The 6,204-nt window shown below is 33.0% G+C and overlaps 2 non-coding genes across 2 annotated transcripts; one reads left to right on the forward strand and one right to left on the reverse strand.

The window, feature by feature from the left end:
• The first annotated feature begins 245 nt into the window (after positions 1–245).
• LOC116769877 (U6 spliceosomal RNA) lies at positions 246–352 on the forward strand. The gene has a single exon (XR_004353491.1). It is a non-coding gene; the product is annotated as a U6 spliceosomal RNA (small nuclear RNA).
• A 1,627-nt stretch (positions 353–1,979) lies between these two features.
• LOC116769876 (5S ribosomal RNA) lies at positions 1,980–2,098 on the reverse strand. Its single transcript, XR_009752873.1, has one exon. It is a non-coding gene; the product is annotated as a 5S ribosomal RNA (ribosomal RNA).
• Positions 2,099–6,204: the final 4,106 nt, after the last annotated feature.

The following is a 6,204-nucleotide window of genomic DNA, read 5'->3' on the forward strand; positions in this document are numbered from 1 at the left end:
TAGATGGCGCCATGCAAGTCATGTCAACAATTATTACTGAAAACACTGTTTTTATTGAAGTATTTAAAATTAAAAGTTTAGTTGTAGATATCAAAATGCTAAATCAATGTTTTCTTATATAATTATATACAAATTAATTTCAAACTATAAGCTATATTTTATTTTTTGTTCCTTTAATTCTAAATCACGCTGATAGTATTTTATACTCTAGCGACTATATATATCATTTTTGAACTCTCACTGATGTACTCGCTTCGGCAGTACATATACTAAAATTGGAACGATACAGAGAAGATTAGCATGGCCCCTGCGCAAGGATGACACGCAAAATCGTGAAGCGTTCCACATTTTTTTGGACAATTAATATTAAGAAACTACACTGACAGCGGAGGAGATGTATCAAGTAACAGTGAAGGGAAGAAACATTTATTTCACAATATTATACAAGTAGTTCACGAATATAAAGTTGTATAAATTGTATATCATATTATAATTAGGTTATTGTAGCTGTTGAGAGCATTAGTATAGAATAACATTAATATATTATCGTACGGCATATATGCATAGTACGGTTTGTAATTTGTATGGACTATGCGGTTACTATTCGGTATTCGGCTGAATCTGTTATATTCAGGAGAATAGTGAATACCGAATATCTAAATGCTATTTATTAAGTAATAGAATACTTAAGTAATATATTTTGTAGCAGGGAGACAATTGGTAAGTTAAGAAATAGTTGATTCATTACCTATAATGTACATATACCCACTAGTCTTTTCATATTTCATATGAGCATTCAAGTAGTCATTGATACATGAAACGGGTACATCTTCTCTCTTCTTCTTTGATCTTTTATAATAGAAAAGTTAAGAAGTTTACAAGTTTTACAATGTCAAGTAACAACAGCTCGAACATGGGTTGGCTCGACCGGGGAAGTACCACCCTCTTACAGACAATCGGCGTAACGTGTTCTTTAATGGCTGCGTTTCGTCCGATGAGTGAGAGAGCCGTTTGCCTTTCCCTGTTCCCACCCTTTCCTACTACCTCAACGACCGAGGCCGGCAACGTATCCGCAACCGGTAACATCCCCTGTGTTGAGGATGTCCATGGTTGACGGTGACGGCCTCCCATCTGGTAGGCCGTTTGTTCGTTTCTCGCCTGTTATATAATAAAAAAAAGAATTTATTCTTTGCATTTAAAATATTTTCATAACCAAAATTTAGAAGGGAGAAGTTATGGTGCAGATAGATTAATGTTTCTGCATTTTTAGGAAGTTCTTTTCATCTTTTAAACTTTTTTAGGTGAGTACATTAGACGAAAGAGTTAAAAAAATCACTTCTGTACATGTATGGCGTTAAAATTCGTTTGTATAGTATTCGGCTATTCGGACAGGACTCAGGACTCGCCGAATATTCGATATAGGTATTAGGTAGTATTTGTTGCAAGCCGTGTTAAGTCGGACGATACAGCCTGCTACCAGGATGTTCCAACCCATCCGTAGTCAAAAGATTCAGTAACCTTTTGCAGAATTCATTATTTCCATCCGTCCATCACATAAAACAAGTCTTCCGCTTCCTGTGTCCGTTAACTGAAATGAAAATAAAGTTTATTTTCACTATCATTTTATTATAAACCTCTTGGCTCTTGCTCAGAATTGAAAAAAGGAAGTGATTCATTATCTAATGACTCCTAAAATGAGATTTGCTAAAACATAAATAAAATAATATTCGCACTTGGAAATAAGTAATTCTTTATTTGAAAATAAAGATATGCAGCGAACTTAAGGAAGTTCTATAACAAACAAAATATTTACCAAGATGCAAAGCTTTTAACGATGAAAATATAGTCGCTGAATTGTTGAAGGATTGCCTAATTGCAATAGTTTAAGTTTAGTTACAGTGCGTCGCTAGAAGTTAAACTGAATAATAAATATTTAAAAAAATAAAGGAAAACTGAATATTAAAAGAATATCATCAAAAAGCCAACATCACGCGGTGTTCCCAGGCGGTCACCCATCCAAGTACTGACCGCGCCCGACGTTGCTTAACTTCGGTGATCGGACGAGAACCGGTGTATTCAACGTGGTATGGACGTTGGCGATTGGTTATCTTAATTACGTGTAAATATTTTTGGTTTAGATATTTTTTCAATTCTATTTGGAAATTTTGAGTTTCACATAAAACGATCAGTCAAATCTAATTTATCTACAAAATATAGTTAATAGTATACATATTTTAATTATATGAACTTTTAAAGTGGTTTTCTCTATTTAGAATTAGCATCCTTTGGTGTTTGATTATTATTTAATAATAATATAATATGTAACAAAAAATATTAAATATGACAAGATCTTAATATATATTTGATCAGTTACATGTGAGTCTATAAAATCTTAAACCGATAACAAAAAATATACTATAAAAAATATTAAAAAACCACTTTAAACCATAATATTTATATAATTCTGGACAGTTGCTTTATAGGAACTTGTATTTTTGTTTGGGTATACACATTAGATGTCGTCCTGCCATCTATAGACTTTTATGGGTATTATTACAAAAGAGTAGCTTTAGTAACTTCGATGAATATTTCATAGATGTCGCTGTCCTCAATATTTCAGTCCCAAAATTTCTATTCTATGAGTAGTACCGATAAGGGAAATAGAATAAAAATGAAATAAATTACATTTATTCTTCACTCTAACTCTAGTCACCTGCAGCGTGTGAGATGAAGTGAGGCCGTCACGGACTTGTCAGTGACTTGTCAGTTGACGCATATGAGATATTAGAGGACAAATAAATCTCCGAACTCCCAAATTAGACATATTCCAAACTTATGATCTTATTTGAATTTAACATTTAATAAGTTTCTGCTCCAATAATTATTTTTCATTTACTTATGAGTCATTTTGTATTTATTTCGCTAATAATCGGATAAGATATACTTTATATCATTAAAATTTAAGTAATATTATCTAACATAATAAAGACTGTATATGTATGTGTCACATGATACAGCTACTAGCCTTCCGTTTGAGAATTAAACTGTGAACTTGTAAGTTGTTTCACGCGTCGTAACGCGCGGACGCGTCACTGGATGTTACACCGTGTTGGATTTGAACAAACTTGCTCTGACAATTGAATCGTGTAATAACTGATTTATCAAATATGTAACATTGTGCGTGTCTGCTTCGCCAGCGCCGCTCACACAACTCAAGAGTAACTTTTATATAAAGGTTTAATATGCAGGTCGTAATGATACAATGTAATAATGGAACCAAATACATTTCGCTGAAGAATATTCTTATATTAAGATGTTCATTCAGATTATTAACAGTAATATATCACAGGAACCTCACATACAGTGAGATGCTCATTTCCTTCGCCTATATGAATGACCTGAGCGTCTGTTTCAGGACATTTTCAATAATATTTAATTTTCTATAATATTTTAAACTTTCGTAAACACTTCAGAAATTAGATTTTCAGATTTTCTTCCGTCTAGCCTGCGCCTGGTCACGGTTACTGCAAACAATTCGAAATCGGACAATAACGTGATGTAATAAACCTTGAAGTAAATGCGAAAAATATTTATTTACACATTTTCTGTATCGTGGGAGTGAGACAGTTAAAACTACCTTTAATATCTAACAAGTAACAGGCAGACATAAATACGACTAACCTGAAATAACGACTCGTGTACGGATTATTACAGATGTTATCCGCAGAATAACACACTTGTTACTTAACACCGAGCCACTGGAGGTGTTGCATCAAAACTTATTATAATCATAAGTATTTAACTTAGTGTAACTAGTTCCGCTCTGGAAAGTGGAAACATACGAGACTTTAAACCGTTAAATTCACATAACATTAAGAAAAGTACCCGAGGTAAGTCATTAGTACAGATTTAAATGAAGCTGAAAGTTATACGCTGCACTTACTATTAAGACATTAGGTTATTACCATCGAAAAGTTAGAGACTGAGCAGGCGGCGCCTGGCTGAAGTTACCCGAGACTTTTTATATGAGCTTTTTGTTTGGCGAATGGTTATGTACATAGTTGAAAAAAATCAATGATATAATATATTAGGAGACAACTAGGAGCTCGAGAAACATGCTCATGATGATAGAACATCAATAGTATACAAGACATGCATGCTGATTGCAGTCCGCGTGCTGAGTACACACACTATCTACAGTCTACACAATCAAACACAATACAACAGACAACTTATAGAAATACGCAAATAACTTAAAGTACTTTAACGTACCTAACGTCAACTAATTAGTAAGAATAAAATTGCGCCGTCGTATTGGCCTTCCTTTCCACTGCAAAACTAATCCCTGGCGGGATGTAATACGACATGCGATAGATGAAGAAAAAGATATTGGACTAAAAAAAATGAGGCGATGTTATAAAATGTTCACTCTAAGCTTTATCTACACAGTTTTATTTAGTTTTCAATATATTCTACTTAACCGCACTAAGACCTAGATGAATGTGTCGTCACGAAAGTCAAAATGATAATAAAAAATTGCTATTTAATTTATTACAATCAGATAAAGTGGATCATGTAAGCATATGATGCATGTTTTGTTAAGATCTTTAGAGAGACTCTGACGTCATTGTGAACGAGGGAATCTCATCAGTAAAAAGGTTTCTTACGACTCAGGTCACTAAAGCGTGATCAAATAAAAATATTGAGAACTCCAGAAAGCTTTTTTATTATTTAGCATCGAGGGTATACACTGTTCCATAATAGATACTAAATAAAAAATACGGACGACGGCTTCCACATAATTTGGAGTTTTTAGAGACTGGCAACTGGCAAGTCAAACTACGAGCAAGTATCTACTGAAATAAGGACATTTTATTAATGAAGAATGAAAAATATGACGAGACGGCACGTGAAGTGATTAATCGAGACTTGATTAATGTTTTAAACAAAGTACTTAAATATTATACTTTAGTGTTGCTAAAAAGACAAAGCTTTAGTCTTCAATGCGTGATAATATTATCTACGTTTAGTTGAATTGGTGCTATATGTATGTAATGCATAAAAATTACGAGTTAATTTCCCGTCTAGACCGAACAAATAGATCTGAGCTTCGATCTAATATCAGTAATTAGTCGCTTACCGCGGCAGTTTCCTCGACAAAGTTCTAACGACGTGACGACAAAGAAAGGACGGAACTATAACGATCTGAGGTAACACAAAATGATTCAATTAAATTTTACTTAACTATTATTTAATATCAAACAATCATGAACAAAAAATGTCGTATTAAACCGGGCCCTGGAGAACGGGTTAAAGTCTAGTGCTTGGCATATTTTAATCATATCATTTCTGTGAAAGTAGCCTATACTATTTTTGTGTTTATACTGTGTTGAGTGATGTTAATAATCCCTGTGGCCGGTTTTAAACACGCGTCTCTCACCTGAATGATTGCATTTATTATATGAGCAACAAGATCAATCCCGTTCACTCGCATCGTGTTCATATAAAAACAGTTGATACTCTTTAAACATCATGTTTCAGAACTTACATTTCGATGGTAGTTTGATTAAACATGAAGTTGTTTTTGTGTCCTTGACTAACAGTAGCTGCGATGGTTTACCTCACTTCTTTTAAAGTAAATACTTAACTTTCTATTTTGATGTTTTTATTCGGATTTCCTGTAGTTTTCTTATTATTTTCGTTTCGGTCAACGTACATTTATCTTTTTTTGCCAATTTATTTATTTTATTTCGTTTGTGAATATTTAATTGAAGTTCCTAACTATTGCGTCTTTCATTAATACTGAATATTGAAATATATTGAACACATTTAAATCAATTATACGACTTTAGTGATGACAGATGAATATTATAAGTATAAACAAGAGAGAACGTTTGTTAGTTAAAGACCAATTATGATGGGACTCGGAATTTGTTTTCCGTATTATACATTTTTTGATGAAAAATAATCTTTATTATAACTGCACGTTGAAATCTAATTCATTTTATAATACCCAGGTTTGTTACCAAATGAAAACAAAGGCATAGCGTCAGGAATGAATGTATCCGGAAAAAAACTCCATCATCCGTTTGAAGGCGAGCGTTTTGTTAATGAATAATGTAACTTTATAAATTCAAAAAGATTCGTTTCATCCACTTATATATTATATAAACTATGTCTCTTAACGATGAGCTTGTGTCAATT

The sequence above is a fragment of the Danaus plexippus genome, chromosome 14 (genome assembly GCF_018135715.1).
Source record: "Danaus plexippus chromosome 14, MEX_DaPlex, whole genome shotgun sequence".
Lineage (NCBI taxonomy): Eukaryota > Metazoa > Arthropoda > Insecta > Lepidoptera > Nymphalidae > Danaus > Danaus plexippus.